The sequence below is a fragment of the Nipponia nippon genome, unplaced genomic scaffold, assembly GCF_047370975.1.
Source record: "Nipponia nippon isolate SJK-2023a ecotype South Korea unplaced genomic scaffold, ASM4737097v1 scaffold_2, whole genome shotgun sequence".
In the NCBI taxonomy this organism is placed as follows: domain Eukaryota; kingdom Metazoa; phylum Chordata; class Aves; order Pelecaniformes; family Threskiornithidae; genus Nipponia; species Nipponia nippon.
Genome location: NW_028262336.1, coordinates 11,796,454 through 11,821,613, shown reverse-complemented (window position 1 = coordinate 11,821,613; position 25,160 = coordinate 11,796,454). Strand labels below are relative to the sequence as shown.

At 40.2% G+C, this 25,160-nt stretch overlaps 1 long non-coding RNA gene across 1 annotated transcript; it reads left to right on the top strand.

Annotated features, from left to right (window-relative positions):
* Positions 1 to 20,952: 20,952 nt before the first annotated feature.
* On the top strand, positions 20,953 to 24,632 carry LOC148055654 (uncharacterized). The gene is made up of 3 exons (XR_015704515.1): positions 20,953 to 21,119; positions 22,583 to 22,721; positions 24,559 to 24,632. It is a non-coding gene; the product is annotated as an uncharacterized LOC148055654 (long non-coding RNA).
* Positions 24,633 to 25,160: the final 528 nt, after the last annotated feature.

Sequence of the window (25,160 nt, the reverse complement as noted above, 5' to 3'; positions counted from 1 at the left end):
CCTGCGGAGTTGCTTTTCATTGCTTGAAGTCTCAAGGTGGCTGCCTGTTATGTAGTGTCAAGAAATGAGTCGCTGCAGGTTTCCTGTTTTGAATTGGAAAGCACTCTGGATCAGAAAGGATTGCAGCAACCTAAGCCTTTTGGTTTCTCCAGCAAAAAGCAAGTTAACTGGTATCTTCCAAATGACCTGTGAAAGTCACTTGTAATTCTTCAGTGTTCAGGCTGGAGAGCCTGTGGGACGTGGTGCTGCTGCAATGCCACCGCAGCAGGCACCGCTTTGTGATTAGAGTCTCCTGTAACAATAATCGTCCAGTACCATCCTCGCTGCAGATGCTAGGTAAATACTAAAATCATTTTTGAGGGACCAAAAAATATCATTCCTTCTGAAAATAAACTGACTATTCTTTTGTTCCAAATGTGCGGTTCAGTGACAATATTCACTTTTTCAATCCTTTTCAGAGTCTCATCTCTTTCTAGAGTTATATTAATTTCATTTGCATGTCCCTTCTTTGTTCAATCCCTTTTAAATATTAAGCCCATTATCTTGGTTCTCAGTCATATTTAATGGACTTTTCTGTGATTTGTTCTATTTTAAGTACCGCTTGCCAGTTCTTTTTGTTAATGTATCGTATTTGCTGTTCCTCGTTTTTCCTATGAAATCAGAATCTCTTCAGATCTTATAATGTGCTGCCACATTCTTACATTTATTACAAATTGAGAAAGTGATACTAGAATGAAATGAAGTCTAATCAACTCCATATAGTACCTCTCTCACTTGAGAGATCAGAGCTTCGTTCAGCTGGTGTTTACCTGCTCCTTTTTTTTCCCTCCACCAACGTGTGCTATTTCAAAATCTTTTTATTTAGTTGGGGGAGGTGGCTGTAAGGCAAAGAAAGATCAATCCGATTGATTCTTGATACTGTCACCTTTAATTTGTAAATTGTTTTTATAACTTTCAGTAGTGGAAATGTCACAGAGTCATGTTTGTTGTTCATGTCAGCTAAAACCTGTCTGCTCCCCCTGCCCTTCAGCTCCTCCACGAAACACGTCAGTTCGGAAGAGTTCACGCTGAATGCTGTCGTTATGACTGTTCAACAACCCTAATACAGCTGCTTGGTTTCCTTGCTTTTATCTCTCTTTTTTTTTCATTCACCGAGCCCATAAGAATCAAAGATGAAATGGGGTTGTTTATGCTATAAATCTTCAATTCATAATTCTTGTCTTTCTGTGTTGATGGAAACTGCCATCTTCATCCACTCTTGGCTATTTCAGGATTGGCTCCTTATCAGCTACCTTCCTCCCACGCCTGCCTTTCCTGCTGGCTTGGGATCCCAGTCTGCACTTCAGACTGTTTGTCAAGAAAATTCCTTTACACAGACAAGTGGAAAGCAAAACACACTATATGCAGGACCACGATGCACACAACTGAGTTTACCTTTCAAGGACTCTGACTACGCATTCCCTACCCACTGATGTAAATGTTTTCTTATTAGCTGTCATCTCTCCAGCACTTGGCTTGGTTAATTACAGCATGCAAATATTAGGCACATGTTTTTTGTTTTGTTTTGGTTTTTTTTTTGGTTGGTTGGTTGGGTTTTTTGCATTCTGGGTTGTGCATGTTTCGAGTTATTCTGTTGCCAGTGGGTGTTTGGACTCTGGTAATCCTCTGGACTCAATGCCTTATCATTCACCTATTATATCTGTCATATTGTTGAACACTCCGTTGCTTCAGGTGCAATATTTAGATTTGCTAGCTTTCAGACGCAGAGTTTCTGCTCATTGCAAGAATCTTTCAGGTGACATAAAAGATTTATGCTATCCGTACTCTATCTATTCTGCTGTGTTGCCACATTCCTTTCTGCTTTCCTTAGTAAGTGTCAAACACTAGTTATTGATTAAGAAGTTTTGCTTTGGCATCTGTCAGTTATTTCTCCCTTGTCAACACGGTCCCAATGTGTGAAAATACTTGGCTGATCTGCTGTTGTCTTAAAGTTTTCTGCAATAACCAGAATTTCTGGCTTCAAGCCACTTTTTGAACCCATGAGGCATATATATGAGACTAGCATTAATTGGAGTATTTGACCCACACTTACTGCCATCAGATTAAGGAGTAGGGTCTATTTGCTAAAACTGTAACTACGTGATTATACTTCTTTAGAAGATTGATTTTTTTTTTTAACTTTCCAAATATTCCTCTAGTTTAATGGGAACTTCACGTTGACCAACCTTTTCTTTAGTTTTTCTCAAACACCAAAAAAGGGCACTAAAGCACTGCAGAATGCTTGTTCACTTCATGGTCCTTGAATAGAGAGAGCATCTGTTGCTTCATCACAACCATGAGAGTGGCATCATCCATCTGAAGTGAAGGCTGTGCATACAAAACTTGAATTTCATGCTAGCCAATGACCGTAAGCAAATGCAGAAATGAGCCCGTTACAATTCATGCGAGTCTCAAAAACAGGCTGGTGCCTCTAACAGGGCAAGTTGATTGCCTCGCACTTCTTTAGCATGGCTTACTGTATCTGACGCTACCTGATCTTGAGCAGGAGTGCAAGTGCTGATCAGATGGCTGTGTTAAAAACAAACAAACAAAAAAAATCTGCTTTGGGGTCTGCATAGATACTCAGTTGCTCCAGTTCATTACAGTGACTAATTATACCTCATCAGATCCTTTCTTGTTGGTTCAGTAGGCGGAGCTGTAACATCTGTTTAAATTTTCCCTTGGCCAAGATGTACGATTGCGGCTGCACTAACAAGTATAACTTTGGGTTCACAGCACTGTGCATATTTAACCATTTTATATGAGTTGGTATTTTGCATCATTTTGAAATCGCACATAAAAAGGAACCTCAAGTTCTGTGCTCAATCTGCTAGCTGGGAAAAGCAATTGGTATCTGTTTCTAATATGCAGTCTTGAGTTCTCGGATGGCTGTTTTCTACTGTTCAAAAGAACACAAAACATGTTCAGGCTCAATTTTAAAAATTTGGACTTTGGGAAAAAATCACCTCTAGTACATTTTACTTATCTTGCTAGGTTCCGTTTTGAAACAGGCTCTTTGGAGCAATCAAGAATTCATGAAATCATCTCATTAATTGTTTTCAGTTTTAGAATTATATCAAATCCACTGGCAATTGTTAGTTTTCATGTTCATCAGTAGTTTACACTTTATAGTGTCAATGAAGTCTTTTTAATTAACAGGACACTATTACTTAAATGGACATTTCTGATAATTTTTGCAAAATTGCTCTTAAAAATTCACTGCTGGTAGAATAAAAAAGAGCCTGATAACGAGACTAATTCACTCTTCAGATGTTACAGCATCATTTGAGCATTGTCCCATCATCTCTAATCATTCTTAATTCTAAGAACCCTTTCTCATTTCAATTTTCTCTGGAAAGCTTTATGTAAAAGCAATGAGAGTATCCAAATTAATTTTAAAGATCACAAAATTGCTATTTCTTTTTAGAGGAAGAGCTGTCTTGTACTGATCTCCTATACGCAAAATTATCTTAATGATATCTTCTTTCATCTTAGTATTCTCCCTTGAGCGGTTTGAGTGCTTTCTGGTTCTCTTTGGTTGCAGCTAAATATTTCAAGCGGGTGTCAGAAACATTGCAGATTTTGGCTTGTCTCCTTTTAGTTCCAAGAGCTTCTTTGATGCAGGGCTGGTGACATCTTTTCACAATGCACAATACAAACCAGCAGTTCCCAACCTTTTTCTTTATATTTTATTTTTCGTAGAAGTTTCTAATGATCATGACTTTCTCCTTTTCTGCCACTTCTCCACTGCTGCCCATGGGCTCTCCCATCCCTAGATGCACAGCCAGGCTGCTGCTGTGAGCATCTCCAGCCTTGGTCCCTTGTCCTTGCCCAGTCCCTTGGGCACACTGTGGTTCCTAGGAGCAGGAGGGATGGAGAAAGGAAGGTTCATTTGCAGCATCAGTGCCTCTCTTGGCTAGCCTGTGTTGCCGCCTCCACGGTTAATATGCCCAGCAGAGCTCAGCAGCTTGTGTCCTGCTCAACAGTTTACCTTCTACATTGATGTGTCTCTTGGCTAAGGTGTGTATCAGCTAGAAACCACCAGTATAAACAAGGACGAGAAAAGAGCCAGTCTTTTGTAAAATACTTGCTTTTTCTTGTTAGCTGTTGTACAAGCTTTTCCATGATCTCTAACAATCTGCAATTGTATATTCACTTGCAGCTTGAAATATACCTGTCCCATTTGGAAAATATCAACACTGGTGTTATCCAAGAGACTTTATTTGTCTAATCAGTTGAGTTGTCAGGTTGACTTAGCAAATCCATTTGTATGAATCAGAGCAGCCTCTGGCCGTGGTGTATTTGTTTATGGTATTTGTTAGGTACATGTGCTGGATAGCTTGGCTGCAGACATTATGATGCCTTTGCTATAGTCCCATGAAATTCAAAACCACCTGAGCTGTCCTTTGTACTGCAAAGATGAGAAGAAACTTGTGGATTCTATATTGGCTTTGGGTGGCAGATCGTTTTTTGAGAAACTTGTTTAACATTATAGCTAGCAGGTGCTGTGCATTGTAGAGCCAGGTGTTATTGCTTTGTCAGAAGGTAAATTAATCAAAACTGTAGTAATCCATTACAAAGCCCTTAATGTATTAAGAAACATTGCATGTGCTTGTAACTGTCTTGAGGGGTGTGTAAAATCCACCTTTCGAGAAAAGCTTGTAATGATTTCCTGCACTCCATAGCATATATCCCTTCGTCTCAATCATCATCAAAAAAGACTATAGTGAATGAAGGTAAAAGGCAAAAATGTAGCTGAAGACTGGTATGCAGTATCAACCTGTTGGCCCTATTTTGCTGTGCTGTGTGCATGCTCATATTGCTGTTTAGTATCTCCTTGTGGTTTACAAAGGCTAGCTAAGCTTATTTGCCAATAAAAATCAGTAGTGTTTTATTGTGTAACTTTACACTTTGTTCATAAACCTTCTCTATACTTGCAGACTCTTAAGACTGTTTAAAAACATCAATACTGATGAGTAGTCGCTATTTAGAGATACCTCATTTTAAAGAAGAATCTTGCTTAGCAAGCAAGACTAGTGATTGCTCTTGGGACTGGTAAGTGCAAGAGGAGTAAGGAGCGAGTGGTTCAGGGTAAAGTATAAGCAGCAGAATGAAAATTTACTAAATATATTAGTTTGTTAATACATACAGTTCTTCCGTATATCCTCAGTTAAAAAAAAAAAACATAGGCAAACTTTCTAATTTGATCAACTGATTTCTCCATGGCAATGGACCTGAATTTTAATAGCAGCAGTGAAAAACTGCTTTAAAAGAAGGAAATTCCTTTCTGTGAAAGAATGTTTGTTACCTTCTCTCTTTCCCCTTCACTTTCCTCATCCCTTAAAAAAAAAAAAAAATCTCTCCTCCAAATGCAAATGTACTAATTGCAAACATGCAAATTATAGCAAAGAATTGAATTCCAAGTTTCCTAGAAGAGAGAATTGTAAAGCAATTATTCTAAAGTGAACCAAATTACATTTTAGTTATTCCCCGCGTGTCTGGAAGCTGTGAAATCCTGTCTCTGGGAGGCAGCCATCTTTTCATCTGTACATCTTCAAGCCTGCCATCCCACCCCCCTGCACTTCTCATCTTGGTTTTGTCAAAAAGATTCAGCAGTTAGCATGCTCCTAAGGAATATTTTGGGTTTGTTGAACAAGTATTTTCTGATGGTTGCAGGTTGCATTATTCCTTACTGTTCCTGCATCTCTAGGTCTGCAACTGAACTGCATTTTCTCACTCAAAATGGGTGTATTGTGAGCCATCCTGTAACACGAGTGGGTGAATATACCACTCAGTCCAATAAACCTCTGAATAATTTTTGTTAGGGTTGCACATACGACTGAGGCTCTGAGGGTGAGCTCTCCCAGATATGGTGACACCCCTGCCTCCCCTAGCCCCTGTGCCATCCACAGTGGCTGTAGCCACACTCATCCCCAGGCAGCTCATGCTGAAAAGGTACCTCCAGGTGGTTTGGCAAGCACTCCTCTTTGCTGTGAATGTCCGGAGATGGAAAAGCACTCGGCATCTCACAGATAAGAAAGTAATGATTTTTACATCTAACATGGCTGAGTTGTCATGGCAATTATCAAATGAATGTTCTTATTTCCTGTAAAGATGTGTTTTATAATACTCTAAGCCACACTTCAAGTGACTACTTTGTGCAGGCTGTCTAGGTGAACAAGCTGTAAAAGAAGCTCAGTGCCAATTAAAGCATTAGGAAGAACCTCTCTTGCATGAACTCGGTGGGGCACTGTTGCATACATAATATCTCTTAAATTCTAAAATGTTGCCTTTCATTTCCAATATGCTACAGCAACACCTGGTTTATAGGACCCAGGGTATTCCTGTGGAAAATCAACAGTGGCATGCTTTTGGAAAACTACCCAGTTTATTTTTAATGTAATTGTTCCAAACCATGTTAAGAACAAACTGAATGAAAGGGGTTTGAAATTTATCCCACTGGTAGCATTAAACGATAGAGAAGATCGACAGAACAGTTTGCTGTTAATTACATATTTACTGTTACCAAGGAGGAAGTATTTAGTAGCTTTGGGATCAAATTCTATCACTCCTTCAAGATAAGGTTTTAAGCAATTGGGCTGATTATACTTTCATAAGTTTACATGTACTGCATTTTTTTATATTTCCTTATGTTTAAATCAGTTGTTTTGTGGGAGACAACAAATAAATGTTTTTTCCTATTTACTTCTTTCCACAGTCTCCTGTCTCTTTGCATGCACACAGACTCCCATTCTCTCTGTAGTTTCTCCAGGGGGTGATAACAGCAAGGTTTCTTCCCTCTGGAAACATATACGACTTTGCTGAATTAATAAAAACATGGAAGGGGGAACCAGCAGCAGATGCAGGTAGGTAATCATTGCTAACCACTGAACTTAAATTACTTTCTAAATTACTATTTTGACAGTGTTCACACTTGCTAGTATTTGGAAGGCGTCTGCCATTTTAACTGTGTTCCACTGTTTATTTTATTTTTACTTGTCAAAGGCATTGGTTCTCTTTCTTCATTTTTCTCATCTCACAGGACTGGTTTTGCTTTTTATTTTGCCTCCGTGGAAAGTAAATTCCTTCAAGAGGCCAGCATGAGGGTATCCTGCTGTTGCCTTCGGCTCCATCTCCTCTACTGAACAGTGGGAGCGAAGGCTTACAAGTCTTTTAAACTTACTCAGATTCGGTTTCCAGTGTGCAAACATTAAGTAAAAGCACCAGGTCACCTTTCAGAATAAGGGATGGCTTTGCAAGCAGCATGAGATCCAGACAATTTTCTCTTTTACAGGAGGATGTAACTTGCTCTGTTTTACCAGATGCAAAATTAAATTAATTTTCCTCTTCATTCCCCTGACAAAATCACCTGCTCAAGCTGATTACTGTACGCTCAGGAAAATGCAGAAAGAATGCGTCGGGAACTTGAAGAGAAACAAAGACAACATGGAAAATATTAAAAGAATGGTTCCTCTATTTAAGGGACAGGAAAAAAATGCTGTGGGATAGTTGTAATGCATAAATGAAAGCAATATCTAAAATGCTGGTTCCCTTTGTTAGAAATGTTGGAGAAAAATTTCCTCTGTTCCTGGGAGATTAAATCAAACCTGTGTCAAAGCAGGTGTCCTGGAGCCCCTACGTATAGCTGAGCCAGGACAGCAAGTGTGCAACACACAAGGTTGCTGATAGTCTATAAAACTGTGTTTTTTCAAGAGGAATATTCTGCTGTTAGACTCCAGTTAGTATTTTCCTGCACTGGTTTCTGGGTGCAGCCTGTACTTTCTTCTTTGCAATTTTGTATTAAAAGAGTTTGGCTCATAATCCCTACCCTTAGGAATACTTTTATCTGCTTAGTGTATTGTTTAGGAAAGTGGGAAGGAAATAAAGAACATAGATTGCCTTCCTTGGCCAGATCATCTTCAGACTAGATCTAGGATATCCTTGGGAATACCTCCTGAGGACACCAAGTATCCTGCAGTATTCTGTTGGTATGCTGATCCCTTTTATCTCCTCCTCAGCCCAGCTGTGGCTTTGTGTTCTCTGGAAAAACACCTGAAATCTACAGCTACCTCAGTTGTCTGTTAAAAACTCCACTTATCTTCTGTTTAAGCAAAGTGCTTTGACTTTTAATCTTCATGATTGCAGTAGGAAATTGTTTTGTGGCTCATATTCGCTATATCAGCTGCCAGTATTCCGAAGTCCCTGACCTTCTTTGTACACAGAGAGGATAGGTTTGTAATTTTTTTTTTCTTGGTTTTGTTATTATTTTGTCTTTCACATTTACAGCTATTCAATGTCAGTGATCAAATTCTTTCCAAACACAGCCTGGCAATGGCCATAAAACTGGAAGTATGTTAAGTATTTGAAAAATAGAAAAGTAACAGCATGTTCATTTTTCACTATCCAGAAAATTAAGAAAGTACAAGAAGTGCTATCAAATATTTGGAATAAACTCAGAGAACAGAAGTCAGGGTGAATATTTCATTTATAACAACAGTTGTGTGATCAGAATGTGTGGAAAATTACAATCCAAAAAGGAGCCACAATCTTAGTAAGTATTTTTTTTTTTTTTTTTAAATAAGACCTGGCTTAAAACGTTATATGTGCTTTTCCAGGAAATAGCAATTTTGGGTTGGTAACAAGATATTTACCAGCATTTGGGATATCTGAAATTTCAGGCCAGGATGAACTCCATTGTGGGAGAGCTGAAAAAGAACTAACTTGGTCTTGTTTTTTCCAAGTCTTCCTGCCTACAAAGTTGTTACTCTTGATTATGTTATTTCAAGTTGGAGTTTTTGCCTGGGCAAGCTAAGAGCAGAGGGTAACATCTGTGTTACTCTTCCAGACTCCGAAGGCTCTTCCTTTTTCTCATCTGCAATGCATTTTCAGGTTCTTGCCTTATTCACTGCTCCAAGCGCTTTGGGTTCCAGCTGGTTTTCCTCAGGTTTGGAGGCTGGTGCAGTAGGTATGGTGAGTGTGCCTTTAGAAGTAATAAGGGCATCTCATGATATGCAGACTTTTATTGGGAACTAAACCCCTTGGTGGCATCCACACAATGTAGTCTGGTCAAGCACTGGAAGGACACAGCAATAAGCAAGTCTATATTACTTGGCTCAGTCGAGCAGGGTTTCTTTCGTTCTTGTTTTTCATTGTTTTGTTTTGTTTTTGGTGTTTTGGTTTTGTTTTTTTTTTTTCATCTGGATGTCATTGCTAATCCATTAAATATACTTGGCAAAGTAGAATGGGAGCACAGGGAGAGGGCACAGGTCAAAACCGGTACCAGTGGCAATTTCTGGAGATTTTTTGCATGCTGAGCATAAATGGTAACCAGATAACTGATGTACTCGCTGTGCAGCTGTCACTTTGTATGGGAATATGTGTAGGAACAAAGATCAGTAAATGCCCTGACACCTCTTAAGAGGCGTATTTTGTGTAGATAGATATTAGCAATTCAAAAGCTAAACTGGGATGTAAGCAAGGTCATTGGCTGGTCAGCCAGTTTATTTTTGACCTAAGCGGTGTTTAAATTAAGAAGCAGAAGGACTGCGATGAGCAAGTACAAACCTAAATGGGCAGCTGGCTGCTGAGTGATATTGAAGCTGAGTCATCCTAAAGGGCAACTCATTTGTACCCTCACTCAAGAGAAGAGAAAGGTGAAGACCAGAATGAGAGAAAGGAACCCCTCTGCCCCCCACGATGCTTTAGCAGTGGTGAGCTCAAGCCATTTCTGTTCCACTAGCAAGGAAAGAAAAAAGGAAAGGCAAATACAAAAACATGTACATTTTAAACAAAATATGCCTATATATGCACGCAAATTAGGTGAGACCCTTGGTGTGTCCAAGTTAAAGCAGTGTTTTAAAAACTGTAATCTGTTTTTTGTAGAATTTCTTAATTCCAGTGTGTATTACAAATATATGCAGTGTGAATAAAACCTGAGCTTTTTCATAACAACTCAGGAGTGAAAGTAATAAACAATCTTGGTATGGCTTTCTTATAAATAAAACATGCTACTTTTGTTTAGGGTCTTTGAGTCCTCAGTTCTATGCTGGTGGCTGGAATAATTAGGTTCCATTTTGAAGGCAGTGATTTTTTTTTTTTTAATTTAAACATGAATTTGTCACTTTGAAAAAGGAACTTTCTCCTATTTCAGAGATTTTTTTTTTTTTTGTAGTCTGAGCCTCTTGCATCACCCAGCTCTGCTTCTTGCTAAGTCTAGTTTTCTCATCCTACACTACCATCAAAAGTGTGATTTTGGGGAGGGGCTTTTGGTTGCCTCAAGAGTTGCTGGCTTTTGCACTTCAGCTTAGGTTTGCCTGATAGCACTCCCTTTTCTGCCTTGGGCATGGAGGTGCTGTTGCAATACTTAAAAGCAGTATCAAATAGATCAGGTGTGACAAAACTCCCCTAACTCTCTGTAAAAAGCTTTTTGCCCAATTCCCTCCTGAAATATCACTGAAGTGGTATTTGACAGATTTGTGTAGCTATAAAAGCTCTCAATTGCTATTATTACACAGGTCTCTAGAAATATATTGATAGGCTTAAGTCTCCATATTTCTGATTCCACCTGCTAAATGCAGCCCTGGTCTACATCTCTGGCTAACTACCTTTCTCCTCTTGGCCAGATTCATCTGTTAGTTTGACTCTGGAAAGAAAAAAAAAAAGACAAATGTTATTGCCTTGGCCTCAACACTAGCTGGGGAGGAAAGCTGGAAGGACCAAAATACTTCCAGAGCTCCACTGTATGCATAGCTACTCGTAAAAGCTAAAGTGGGGTACCTGCTTACTTCTTCACTCATTTTTGAAAACAGGGAGTCATCCAAGCATGAACTGAAGCAGGCAGTTAATCTCCTGTATAAAGGGAGCTGTAAGCTTCATTTCTGATAGCATTTTATGCAACTTTCTCTCTCTCTCTTATTCCATTGGCCTTTCTTTTTGCTGTGGCATTTAGTTTACCAGCAGTTAGACATAAATGAACCACTTGTTCTCAGTCAGTGAGCCTGGGTCTTCGGGCCGCTGTGAAGCCCACGTTCAGGTGCAGTGCAGAAGAACCATCCTCTGGCGACTTCTCCATAGCTCTGAACTGCATCTGAGAGACTGGACGCCTAGGCCGAGGACACGTTGTGATATTGGGGACAGTAACATGGAATGGAGAACAAGGTGATGCTCATTCTTTTAGGTCACCAGTACCTATGGGTGCAATACTATGGCTTGTTTGCTTGTTGCTTATAGGATTTAGAAAAGTAGTGATAGTTGCTGACTCGCATGGATCACCTCAAAGGCAATTTGGCTCTGGCAAAGCACAAAATTAAGCAAAAGTCCCTGCTTCTAAAGATGCACCGAGGCCCATAGCTAACCTGGTCAGATGTGAGGCAGCACCAGAGGATGTTTTAAGAGGAGAGGGACTGGATCAGGGCAATGAACTACCAGTTCTGCAGTCACAAGGAGCAAGGGTGCCAATGCCAGGGGAAAGTCACACAGGGTGTGCTGTCCTTAACCTTTCCCACCTGTGTTCACCCCATTATGCCACTCTGCAATTTTGCACTTTTTGTGCTGAAGACAAACTGTGCAGGACTGCCTGGATCACAACATCCAGATAACTGGGCATTTGGTCCTCAAGTCCGTCTACCAGGGACCAGGTGAGCACATTCAGCAGCTCTCAGTAAGCTTCAGACCTAGAGTAAGAAAACAAGTTACACCTGTGTGTGCCATATATTTTTATTAATTCTTCCTGTACTGTGTGCTCCACATGTTTCATCAAAACAAAATTGTCTCTCCATTATTCTGAGACAAACTACATTGGGCACAGTGAGACGATGCAAAATATTTTTGGGCAGTTTACTCACCTCTGTATTTTTTGACAGTACAGCCATTATACATAACTTTTATCTCTGTTTTAGTCAGCTCTACATTGTTTCTCCTTTCACATGTTGTGGCTTACTTCTCTGTGTTCTGTCATCTCTTCAAAAAAATACTTCAGTCTTTGCCCACGTTGTTGTTATTCATCGCCCCAGGACAACATAATGTGACTACAGTATCTGCATCTCTAGACCATGATTTGTGGCTTCCACATGCAGTCCATTTAATGTTTGCTCATTTACTGTTGCTATAGTATACTACAATGTTGACCTATTTTCTGTGCTCTCTCTTTTCCTGTTCATGGAGCTCTAATTTCCCATGTATTCAGCCCAGGCAGGGCAACACATGCCTTTTGTAAATGCTTCTGGCGTGAGGTGGCTTGCATGTATCTCCATTTATGCTGGGAACAGTTGACTCCTGTGGAGATGCTGGCTGGACATACCAGTGGCCAAAAGCGAATGGTTAGGAAAGAGAACAAGGACAGGGTAGGTCTATAGAACAAGTTCCCCAGACCATTCTCCTAGCCTCTCGCAACTTATGGATCAGGTTGATCCTGACCAGAGGCAGCGTGTTTGTGTTCAGTGGCTTTTGAGGCAGCCCACTTTAATGAATTTGTCCAATTGCCTTTGAACTCTTGGGCAGCTTCAGCATCCAAGACAGTCTGTGGGAGTATCCCAGCTTAAGTCCTTGCACAAACAAGTATCTCCTTTAGTATTTTTGTCTGCCTGCTGTCTGTTAGTTTCATTTGAGGTCCCATAGTTCTTGCAGTTCTTCCCCATGACTCTCATGTTTTCATGATGTTTTTTCCCCCCCTCCCTCCCTCCCCCACAGCCCTTAATTTTGTTTGCGGTACAAGAAATGTGGGAGCTGCTGCATGTTCCCCATATGATGTAAGCAGTGGTTACCTAGCACTGACTGGATGAGATGGGCTATAAAATTCACTAGTGCACAGTGCCAAGAACTTTGACACTTGACTTGAAACAGTAAGGAGAGGAAAGACCATTGGGGCTTTTTCATAATTAGCCTTACTTGTCATATAAACCATACTTATCATGCATTCCCGCTAGCGACATACCAAGAAAAAAGACTATTCTTATATCAATGTCATGCTGCAATAATCTCTGCAACATCCTCTAGGTTAGAGCTTTGCGTAAGCATCTGTTCTGTCTGCAGCAATTCTGGGAGCTGGAACTGGATGACCCAGCTTTGGCATTCAGAAAAAGGGGTTGAAGAAAAGCTCAGTTAGTTCAGGGTTCATGTTACCAAAAGTAACCAACCTTTCACTGAGCTTTCTATTATAAATGCTGGGTCTGATGAACAAAGCTATGCCAAAGATACTATGATGGGAAAATCCAGAATACACAGAAATGCAAACCATGCCAACAGTTGCCAGAATCAGAAGATGCTATAGGCTTATTTTTGCATGCTCATGGCACTCTGACGTTGTTTCCCTTTTTTATATATAGAAAATAAAAAATTTTGAGGAGTAAAACTTTATGGCTAACTTGAAAAATGAATTATGAATCTCATGGAAAGAGATGTGGGTATGTGAACATAGCTTTCTTTTTTCTTTTTTTTTTTTTCTTTTTTTTTTTTTAAGGAAATTCATATGTGACAAAAGATGTTTTAAGAAATTTTTTGGGGAAAAAAAAAAAAGCAACAGAACAATCCGAAGAGGTCTTTCTCTTACTTGTTCAAAATGTGCTTTTTATTTTTGGTTACTCTATGTGGATTTCTTTGGATTCTAGTTTCTTTTATTCTGATTTTATACATCCGTATACTTCTACTTCTGTGGGAGTGTTGCTCAGAGCTTGGGCAAAGGAATGACAAGTCAGCTTCCCTGGTTTCCTATGGCCTTGAGATTCTCAACAATTTGTTTTCAAACCTAAATGCTAGTGGGCAGGTTTGTAAGTCTTTGGAGTTAGAATCTGTAGAATTTAAGTCCTAAAATTAAACATACAAAGAATCTATGTAATTTAGGGACTCCATTATTATTTGCTTTGATATAGACATGCCTATTAAATTGACGAGCACTCCTTAAAATTGTATTTTGAATGCTTCAGTAAAGTTTTTTGGAACTTAAAGGCATCTGCGTTCAGAAACCTTGCCTGGTCTGTCACTGTTTTTCATAGTAGGAGACTGGAATATATTCAGCTTCAGGAAAAATGATTTAGTTAAAGTGTAGTTTGATAGCTCCCATCACACTGGAGTCTTTTTAGGGAGCATATTTTACAAATAGATGCTAAAGTCTCTTATTTTGCTACAGCTGTATTTTGGGGTTTTTGGCAGGTGGAAATGGCTTTCATTTTGAAATGTGTTTGAGGACAGCTGCTTCTGTTGAACAGGTGAGATGTCAAAAAGCCATTGATAGGTAAACAGCAACGCATTTCTGCAGAGTGCTCTACTAACCACACATCATTTCCATTTACACATTAGGCACTTAAAGCATGTCTCCAAATTATAGGTATGCAGGAGTTTGCAACTTACCTAGTGGATTTTAATGATTAAGAGGTGCATTTAAGGGTTTTCAGAGGACTTAGCAGAAATGAGGTAATCAATCTCACTGCAACCCTTATATCCGGCAGGGAGTTAATTGAAAAGAGACAGCCCTGATGCTTTTGTGGCCACTGGAAGAAAGCCCTTTTTCAGGGCAGCAAAACATCACTCAGGCCTGTGTCCAACCTGCTCCAGTTACCTTCCTGTCCACGTGTGCTTCTTGATATAGGTAAAATTTCCTACCCTGATGTACATTCTTCAACTGTAAGCTCTGCAAACTAGTCAAACGTGTTGCTGTGGCACAGGATAACTGGCTGTATTTTCTTTTTTAAGCCCAAAGGGGGTAGCTTCATTCTGGAACATGTTTAGTTTGTAGGTGACAAATGGTTTGTGAAACCCTCAGAGGCAACTCATTATAAATGAGGCTAGGCAGCAGAAGTCCCCGTTGTTGCTCAGCGCGGTGAGCCAATATAATTGATACTATATAAAGCGAAACAGAGTTAGGATTTAGCAAGGTAATACCCAAAAAAGCCATAAAAATAAAACACCTTGCTTCAGCTCTTTCCAGCACTTTGAGAATCTACTGCCATGCTCTCATTTGCTTCTTTCTACATACGCTATGTTTTATTTCTTAATGCTCTCTTTCTTCATTTTTTATCTTTGCCTAAAGAATGTGTCAACATTTTGTGAGGGCTGATTTGCCTATTTCATTTTTGTCAGTTTTTGTTTGGTTGCTTCCAAAGATACACAAGAGAGACTGCAGCAGTCTGGAGCATTGCAGTATACCAGGCCTCATTACTTCAAGAAGAATAGAGGCAAAATTTTAAATCTGAGTCTGTAGGTTAACCATAATTTTGAATTAATTCCCTAGACTTTTTTACAAGTAGTATTATGAAGTAATTTGCTCCCATTAAAGTTGGCTCACTCTTCCATTCTTGCGTACCTGGGGCATGGACCCTGTATGCTTTACAGCTGGGAAAGACCGAGTCTGAAGTTGGTAGGCTTATATGGTTGGTTCTGGTTGTGTTATACTCTTCATATCAGCAATACACTGTGAAGAGAGGTCTTGTCAGTTTAATTCAGGTTTAATTTTCACTATTTTTTCTCACAGCTTCCAGCCATCCTATGAGAATGTTTCTTTTACAGATGGTCAGCTTGATCTTCTGACTTTCTAATACGAAACTAATCCCATGTCTCAGTTTATCATAATACAGTTAAACAAGTACAGCACAAGTCATTCTGAAGAACTGGAGACAGATGTTCCAAGTCAAAAGTTTAATAAGAGGTGCCTTCATGGAAAAGCTCCTGTAATAGGCCTTTTTTTCCCTCTCAATGTCTCTGAAATATGGTATTTTCTTAAGTTGTCTGTTTTCATGAAAGAGACTACTGTAATAACAGTAAGAGTGAAGAACATGACATTTAAATTGCCTTTAGAGTTAAAAAGGAAAAAGACACAGATGGTGCAAGCAATTTTAAATTTCTCTATCTCAGATATGCTCCTCTGCTTCAATGTAGAGTCAAAACCATCAACTTATTTTCTTTACCCATTAGGTACATATATTTTCATACACTGAAGATTGCAAAATCGTTACAGCAGAACTGAATTTTTCACTTGCATGAGCAACAGTACTTACTGCTTAGCCTGGATTACTGCCAGAAAAGGTCGCCATGACATAGAAAAACTATTGATAAACATTGAATGAACAGGGCTCACCAAAATTTGCCTCAGATCATCAGAACCTCATGCTGCTCAGCTTCAAAGCAGCATGCAAGGTACTCATTTTCAGCTTTGGAAAGACAGGATGTCTTGAATAAATAAATAAAAAGTCCTAAAATTTAATGTCTGTCTGACTTCCCCAGGCCGCTTCAATTCAAATGTAAGTGATCACCTTCTGGAGAATAACCAGCCAGATCTGAAACAGTTTAGAGCTGCTTCTTCCACAAAAGTAGCATGATTCTTTGTGTATTTCTATGACTGCTTACTGAAAGTGTTGGAATTCAGTGGGGTGGAAAGGAAAGCCAGCAATGCAAATTTAATACATAGTATTCAATTATTTGCCTTGCCCACAATATGACATTTTGACAGCAGTTTTACTGGTTAATCATTTCTTAAGTATCTTTAAGATGTTGGGCTGATAATTAGAAAAATATTGACTTTTGTCACATAGGAAGCATAACAATTGCTAACATTTAGAAAATATTCTGCCCACTTCATTACTGCTTAAGTCATATAACAGGCTCTACAAAAGAACAAATCAACTTAGTTTTGACCAAGTAGGAACCAAAAGAGTGTAAACACTCAAACTACTGCTAGACGATCAGTGAACAGAGAAACTGTACTGGGAAAGAAAAATCACATGGTTGAGCCTTTTTGTTTTGTTTTCAAATTTGGATGGGTGAAGGAAGGGGATGATAATTATTTCAAATAACACACATTAATTATGCAAAATCCTGGCATGAAATGGCCTCTGTACGCAGAATTGTATCTACATATCGTTACCCTCAAATTCTTATTATGGGCAAAATAGAAACACACATTATATGTAAAGCCAAGAAATTTTTTAAAGTCCAATTGAATTCCTAACAGTTTAATTAAATAATATTTATTACCCTAGATGAAGTCATTACAGGACAAAAAAAATAAAATAGTACTATACAGAAAAAATTATAACGTAGAGTTGTCACACACATAGTTCCTAGTCTCTGCTACTTTTCCTGATATTATGCTCAGCCTTCCAATGCCCCTTGGAGTCCTAGCATTGAAGGTTTCAGAAAGAAGAGGGGATCATACGGATCAAATCCTTAGCCATGAGGAACATGATATTGTTGATTTCTCCTTAGAATAGAATAGAGTAGGCTTAGTTGGAAGAGACCTACAATGATTATGTAGTCCAACTGCCTGACCAGTTCAGGGCTGACCAAAAGTTAAAGCATGTTGTTAAGGGTCCAAATGCGTCTTAAACACTGACAGGCTTGGGGCATCGACCACCTCTCTAGGAAGCCTATTCCAGTGTTTGATTACTCTCTCGATAAAGAAATGCTTCCTGACATCCAGTCTAAACCTCCCCTGGTGCAGCTTTGAACCATTCCCACATGTCCTATCACTGGATCCTGGGGCGAAGAGATCAGCACCTCCCTTTCCACTTTCCCTCCTCAGGAAGCTGTAGAGAGCAATGAGGTCACCCCTCAGCCTCCTTTTCTCCAAACTAGACAAGCCTGAAGTCCTTAGCCATTCTCATAGGGCATTCCTTCCAGCTGTTCCACCAGCTTTGTTGCCCTCCTCTGGATGGATTCAGACTTTCACATCCTTCTTCAATGGTGGGCCCCAGAAGTGCACACAGTACTCAAGGTGAGACCGCAGCAACGCTGAATACAACGGGATAGTCACCTCTCTTGACTGGCTGGTTATGCTGTGTTTGATGCACCCCAGGATGTGGTTTGCCCTCTTGGCTGCCAGGGCACACTGCTGACTTATATTGAGCCTGCTGTCGACCAGCACCCCCAGATCCCTTTCTGCATGGCTGCTCTCCAGCCACTCCTCTCCCAGTTTATACTTATGCCCAGCATTACTTCATCCTAGGTACAGAATCTGGCATTTGGACTTATTAAATTTCATCCCATTAATCATTGCCCAATGCTTCAATCTATCTAGATCCCTCTGCAAGGCCTCCTGTCCCTCGAGAGTCAATAGAACTTCCCAGTTTGGTATCATCAGCAAACTTGCTAATTGTGCATTCAACTTCTGCATCCAGATCATTGATAAATATATTGATCAGAACTGGCCCTAGAACACCGCTGGTGACTGGTCGCCAAGCAGATGTAGCCCCATTCACTACTACAACTATTTGAGCTCAGCCAGATCTTCACCCAGTGCACAGTGTACCTGCTCATCCCACAGTTGGACAGCTCGTCCAGAAGGATGCTGTGAGGGACAGTATCAAAAGCCTTACTAAAATCCAGAAAAACTACATCCACCGCCTTCCCTTCATCCACTGGGTAGGTGACCTTATCATAGAATGATATCAAATTGGTTAAACAGGAATTTCCTTTTGTTGAACCCATGTTGACTGTGCCTGATGATTGCATTATTCTTTCAGTGCCTTTCAATGGTACCCAGTATAATCTTCTCCATATTTTTCCAGGAACCGAGCTTAGACTAACAGATCTGTAGCTCCTGGGGTCTTCCCTCCTGCCCTTTTTGTAGATTGGAATAACATTGGCTAGCTTCCAGTCAGCAGGGACCTCCCCAGATTCCCAAGACCTTTGGTAGATGATTGAGAGGGATCCTTCCATAATATCTGCTAGCTCCTTCAGAACTCTGGGATGAATCCCATCAGGCCCCATGGACTTGTCAACATTCAGCTGATTCAACTGGTCCCTTACAATTTCAGTGTCCACAAATGGAAAGTCACTGTTCCCACACTTGTGGTCCTCCAACTCAGAGGACTGGGCAACCCGAGGTCTACCAGTGTTACTAAAGACTGAGGCAAAAAAAGCATTGAATGCGTCCACTTCTTCTTCATCCCTATTTTTCAGATGACCATCTTCAACAAGTATTGGCCAATGTTCTCCTTAGACCTTCTCTTGCTATTAACATACTTAAAAAAGCCCTTGTTATCTGAAACAACACTGGCCAGTTTCAATTCTAATTGAGCTTTTCATGTCTTCTGTCTGCATAAACAAACAACAGCTCTGTACTCTTCCTGCACAGCCTGACCTTGCTTCCAGAGATTGTACAATTTCTTTTTCCTCTTGAGCTCCATGAGGAGTTCCCTGTTCAGCCAAGCTGGTCTTCTGCCTCACTTGCTTGACTTAGGACACAGTGGAATTGCCTGCTCCTGTGCTCTAAAAGGTGGTTCTTAAAAACTGACCAGCACTCATGGACTCCTAAGCCCTCAAAAGCAGATTCCCAGGGTACTCTGCTAAGTAGCTCCCTGTATAGCTTGAAGTTTGCTCTCCTGAAGTCCCGGGTAGCAACTCTGCTCTCCTTTTTTCTCATTACACTGACAATTTTAAATGCAACCATTTCATGATCACTGTGGCCAAGACGGCCACCTACCATCACATCCCCCATGAGTCCTTCTCTATTCACAAATAGCAAGTCTAGGAGGGCATCTTTCCTAGCTGGCTCACTGAGTACCTGTGACAAGAAGTTATCTTCAACAAACTTCTGGAATTTCCCAGACTTGCTTGTCACAGCAGTACGGTATTCCCAGTTGATGTCTGGGAAGTTGAAATCTCCCATAAGGACAAGGGCTACTGATCCAGAGATTTCTCCTGATGGCCTATAGAATAACTCATTAGTGCTATCATCCTGGCTGGGCGATTGGTGGTAAACACCCACTACAACATCTGCTTTGTTTTCCATCCCCCTAATCCTTACTCAGAGGCTCTCAACCACATCATCCCTAACTGTAAGGGCTGTACAGTCAAACCTCTCCTTTACATATAGTGTGACACCTCCAGCTCACCTGCCCTGCCTGTCCCTCCTGAACAGTCTGTAGCCCTCCATCATTGGCAGTCCCATGGCACTCCAATCATGGGACTCATCCCACCAAGTCTCACTAATAACAATGATATCGTAGTTCTGGGAGCTGACCAATGCTTCCAGTTACTCCTGTTTGTATCTCATACTACATGCGTTGGTGTACAAGCATTTTAGATGTGCTCCTGAGCCCTCCATGCTCCCAGGAGCAGTGTAAATGTTCTTACTAGCATTGCCACCCTCAGGCGATGAAATGCCAACCCTTGGCTTACCTACTGCAATCCTGTTGGTATCCTCTTCCCCAAGAGGCTCCTTCCTCATCTTAGGAACCTCTTGAAGTAATATTTATGTGTTTGCTAACATGCTGTACACCTTGCTCGCTCTTTACTGATTAGTTCATGGTACAACCCAATTTCCTATATACGGTGCATTTCATGCAAGCTGGATGTTTGTTCTTTGTTCTCTTTGTACTTCTAAATGTGGTTTTGCTCAGCTCTGAGTCTGCATTTCTTCAACTGACCATCAGTGAGCTGTTTATAGTGCTGGGGCCTCTGATGTTCAGCCTAAGCCCCATCTCTTACTATTCCATGCCTGCACTTCTCTAGCCACGTCCTGTCCCCCCACTTTTCAAGGCCTCTCCTATCATCCATATCTTCTACAGAGAATATCTATATAAAACTATGGTTATACCACACAGAGATAAGCAAAAATAAAGCAAATAAGGTATAACTACCTGATAATTAGAAAAATTGCTATTATAGCGAAGTTGGGAAGTTGTAGGCAGGTCAAGAGAAGTTGAGACAAAGTAAGCTTGGCAAGCTACTGTCCTGAAGTCTTGCAAATACAGCACTGCTGCTAGTATTGGCAATACAGTATTTACTGGGCTACAGGGCTACAGTATACCAGCTGTGAAATGATATATGTTGTCTTCCTTAGTAATGTGATTCCAGTTAGGGACATTACTCTCAGAAACATTTTGGAACTACTTCAGCTAGTTTTTCATCCGTCATGTCATTTCTATGGTACCATATTTTCTCTTCTCACAGGATTTATGGTCCCAGATCCTGACTTTTTAATGTAAAGGCTGACAGCAGGATTCAGTCATTCCTACGGTGGATGCGCCATCATCTCTCACACTTCAAGTCACAGCACTTCATCTACCCTGAATGTTACTCGTTCTGGGATCTGGAGGTAGTTCAGCGAACACGAAAAGCAGGCTCCTCTGTGGTGGGCTACTTTGAAGGTTTGCTTTTGTTTTTAATGATAGCTATTTGCTTAAATTTTTCTTAATACGTTAAATTAATACAAGCTCCAAGAAATGACTGGGCATGAAGAATGCAGTTAAGCACAGTATCTAGAAGAAATGAAGGAATGTGGTACAGGGTTAGACATTAGGTCCCACATTTACCATTATTTGGTAATTGTTTTCGTTTGCTCTCTTTGTGTTGTCCCCACATATATGCCTTACATAGAGAGTTCAAACATATTCCTCTAGTGTAGAAACCAGAGGGTCTAAGGACTTCCACAAAAATCCCTAGGGCTTGGGAGGAAAGCAACCTTTCAATTCATCAGTTGAGTCCTTTTGATGTAGTCATTCCTCCATTAGCTACCTTCAGTGTTGCTACAGTAATAAAACACACCCAGGAAAAGTACATCTAGAAAGCAAACACTGAATGACTTTTTGTGTTTGTGATTTGCTCTGTTATTGCGTAAATGTATTGTTATATAGGTATATATGAAGCTATAGAGAATAAAATATTTAGTATCTTTTTGCAAGCCACAGCTGACAGCTAATTCCCTAGGATAAGTTCACTCTCATGATCTAACAATAGTGCCTGGTTTTGTTCCATCTCTGCAAACATGCAACAAACATTGACGATATGCTCCTATTGGGCCTCGCCTAACAGTGAACTTAGCTTTTGAGTCACCCCACTCTTTCTATCATTTTCATGGTTTCAGTTCCCAGGGCCTCATCCTGGTGAGAGCAAAGGGATATGTGACTGAGAGCCAGGCAGCAATGTGATCTTAACAAAAAACTCTTCTGCGGGGGAAGCAGCAGAGACATATATCCCGATTTCATGTCCATGGAGGGAGTTGAGGACCTTTTTTTTTTAGGCAGAGGATAAAAAGCCATATTGGGGACCTCCATGCCAGGTGCAGTTCTACTCTGAGAAGTAACTTTGTAAAAGAAATTTCAAATGAAACCTTGCTTCTGGTTGCTCTACTAAAAGAAATTAAGTGACAAGGAAAAGCTGCCGTCACTGTGATGCTCAGCCAGACTCTTCACATTAGTGCTCTGTTCTGGCTGCATGATTTTAGCATAGCCTTTACAAGAAAGTGGCTTTTACCTGCCTTCAGGGCAATTAATAACTAGCCTTTTTTGCAGATCTAGTAAGCAATGCTTGTGTATATCCAGTGCCTTTCTCTGAGCAGTGTATGCTGCCTAGAGCTAACAGCTAAAATTAGAAATGCCTATTTTGTCATTTGATGTTAACAGGAATGATAGAGAGTGCATTCAGAGAAGGATCTATTGTATAAAACAATGCCTTTCTTATAGTCACTCTGGAGAGCAATCCTGTGTGAGAACAGTGCTGTACTTTAAATCATTAAAGATAACTTCTTGCCAGGCAATGCAAGATAACGGTAGCACATAATATTCCTCTTTTGCTGCTTCTTTCTCATGTATTGATTGGTCCTATACTGTAGGTGTGACAGACCAGGGTGCTTACCCTCTATTCTTCTGAGCACTTTGAAGAAACTACTACATTTGTCAAATGACAAAAAGAATCACCTTAGAGAGTCAATTGAGAGACATCAAAAGCAACTGGAAAATTGGCAGTCCCAGGTGAGCTGTTACTTGAAGATTATCCAGCTTTCGAGTCATCTGTGGTTTGTCTTTGAAAAGTTCTGCTGAACTCAGTCTGGATTTGAGAACTAAACACTGGGTTTTTTTGTTTGCTTTCTGGGCTCCCTTTCCTCCCTACCTCCTGGGAAGAATAGATAAAAAAGCAGTGTGGTTAAAGGGATTGTGGCCCACGTGGTACTTGTCCCATGGCAGCTATGGGGTTACCATTGCCTAGTTAAACAGTGCTTGTTTGAACTCACTTTAATAAAAAATCATAAAAAAGCAAAACAACAAAAATCTCTGGTCTACTTTTGAAATAAAATATTCTGACTGTAAAAGCATTAAAACAATCATGCTATGTTTCAGGTATGAGTGTGTTTTCAAGTTTGTCTCAGCTCAGGGTTTTTCAGATAAGCATTAGGATTCTGGAATCAGCTACTGTAACCTTTTATCCAAATGCAATGCAGAAGCTAATAACACCTGAAATAATTATACATTTTTGCTAAACACGAAGTTTGCTGGGAATGAAACAGAGTGATCAGTTTGAAAGATGTAGACCTTCCTCCTCCTATACCTGGAATATAGAAACCAGTGTTTGCTTTGAAGTAGTAATAAGTTTAGGAATTGCAGGTTGTTAAGAATAGGATATATCAGTGGTTTACATGCAAGTTGTTTGCTAAATGCTCGTAAGGAATTACCTTCCTTAGTCCATGGAAATAGTTGTGAGAAGGAGTGCAAATGCAAGTAAGTCTTTCAGGATCTTGAGCCTAAGCCTAGCATTTGGTTTCCAAGGAGAAATCCTGCATCAAGAATTGGTGCATTAGATCAAGGGGCAGGGGGTAAATAAACATCTGCTGTTCACAGGAATTTGCATCACAAAACTGAATGGTATAGTGCTTCCTCAGATGACAAAGTGCTTGTTCTCAGAAACAAACTTCTAATAGTGTGAACAAGGACATCTGCTTGTTTCTGCTGTATTTAAGGAACAGAAAATTACTGTTTGGTCAAGTTATTACTTTGTGATACGTAATATCATTCTTTTCATCCTGATTTCCAATTCTGTCTTGTCTTGAGGGAAAAAGAAATCATAAGACTTTCCCTAAATATATTTAATGTCTAATTGCTGTCTTAACAATTTAAATTTTCCTTATCAACTAGATCTACAGTAGTAGCATATTTCTAAAAATTACTTAGCATGTTCATTTTGATCTCATACCATCTTTCTGTCACATCATGTGCTTTATCAAATTGTTCTGTTATTTTCCAAGAAGGGGCTTGATAAAGTTATTATTAATGATCAGAGATGAAGACATAGTGCCTCACATGTTGTAATTTCTACCCTTTGCTGTGTAGTGATAAAAGGACAGGAAATGGTTTCATGTTTTATTTGTCTTTATATCATCACAAGTGTATACTAAGCTGATTTCTGTCATTCTCATACAATCAGTTCTCCTATGTCCATTGTGCTGTTTGCTCACAGGCTGTGCAGCATCACAGCCCGTGTACCCTTCTGTCCCATCCCCAGCAGCGGGAGCATGCTGTGGTGTTTGGGTTTGTGCTGTGGGATCACCTGCTTTTCAGCTGTACAGGGCTACACCTCCATGAGTACGGGTCTCTGGCATCCCAGTGTGCTCTGGGACACAAAGCCATCTATCGGAGTGTCCTTCTGAAAGTGGAACCTCTTCCACCTAAGAGTTTCCAGAGTGGTAAGCACTCTCTTTTCAAGAGCCCTATTCCATTGCTGGGGCTCTGTTGTGCTTTAACTCTTTGGACACATGTGATAGTTGAAGACGACTGATTTTGCACAGGATTTCTAAAATGTTTGCTTTCTTTCCAGCTCTTTGATGAAGTGGGAATTAAACAGTGCACCATCCCACCATGGCTCCCTCACCACATGCAGGTGTTCTGCAGGGTATGGTTTGATGTCTTCTCACACTCACTTTCTTTCCCGACTCTATCCCCTCCATTATATATCACTTCAGAAGATCAGGCTTTTCTTCTAAATCACGGAGTCTCCTCTCTGTCTCACTGTTAACTGCATCTTTGGCTGATCCTGATTCTTCAAATTCTCCCTTTTTGCCTGTCCTCAGTTTCACAGCTGATGTGCTTTATATCTCTGTATTCACGTCTGTTTATCTGTTGCTTCATTGGATTTTCCATTCAAGTCACTACATTTCAGGGAAGTTAGTTTTGTTTGTGGTTCTACCACTGTGCTCTGGGAAACATCTGTTTGGTTTATTAAGGATTCCTGACCACAGTTTATATAAGAATCGGATGCTTGGGCACATCTCAAGTCTTGTAAAATCTACCAGTCAGAAGTATGATCACACAAGGATGGGCAGTAGTTTTGCAGGTTTTTTGAAATCTGTTTTTAATAGCAAAACTGAAACCACTTCCACTACAGGAAAGCAAATCACCCCCACCTCTTGTGATGTTCCT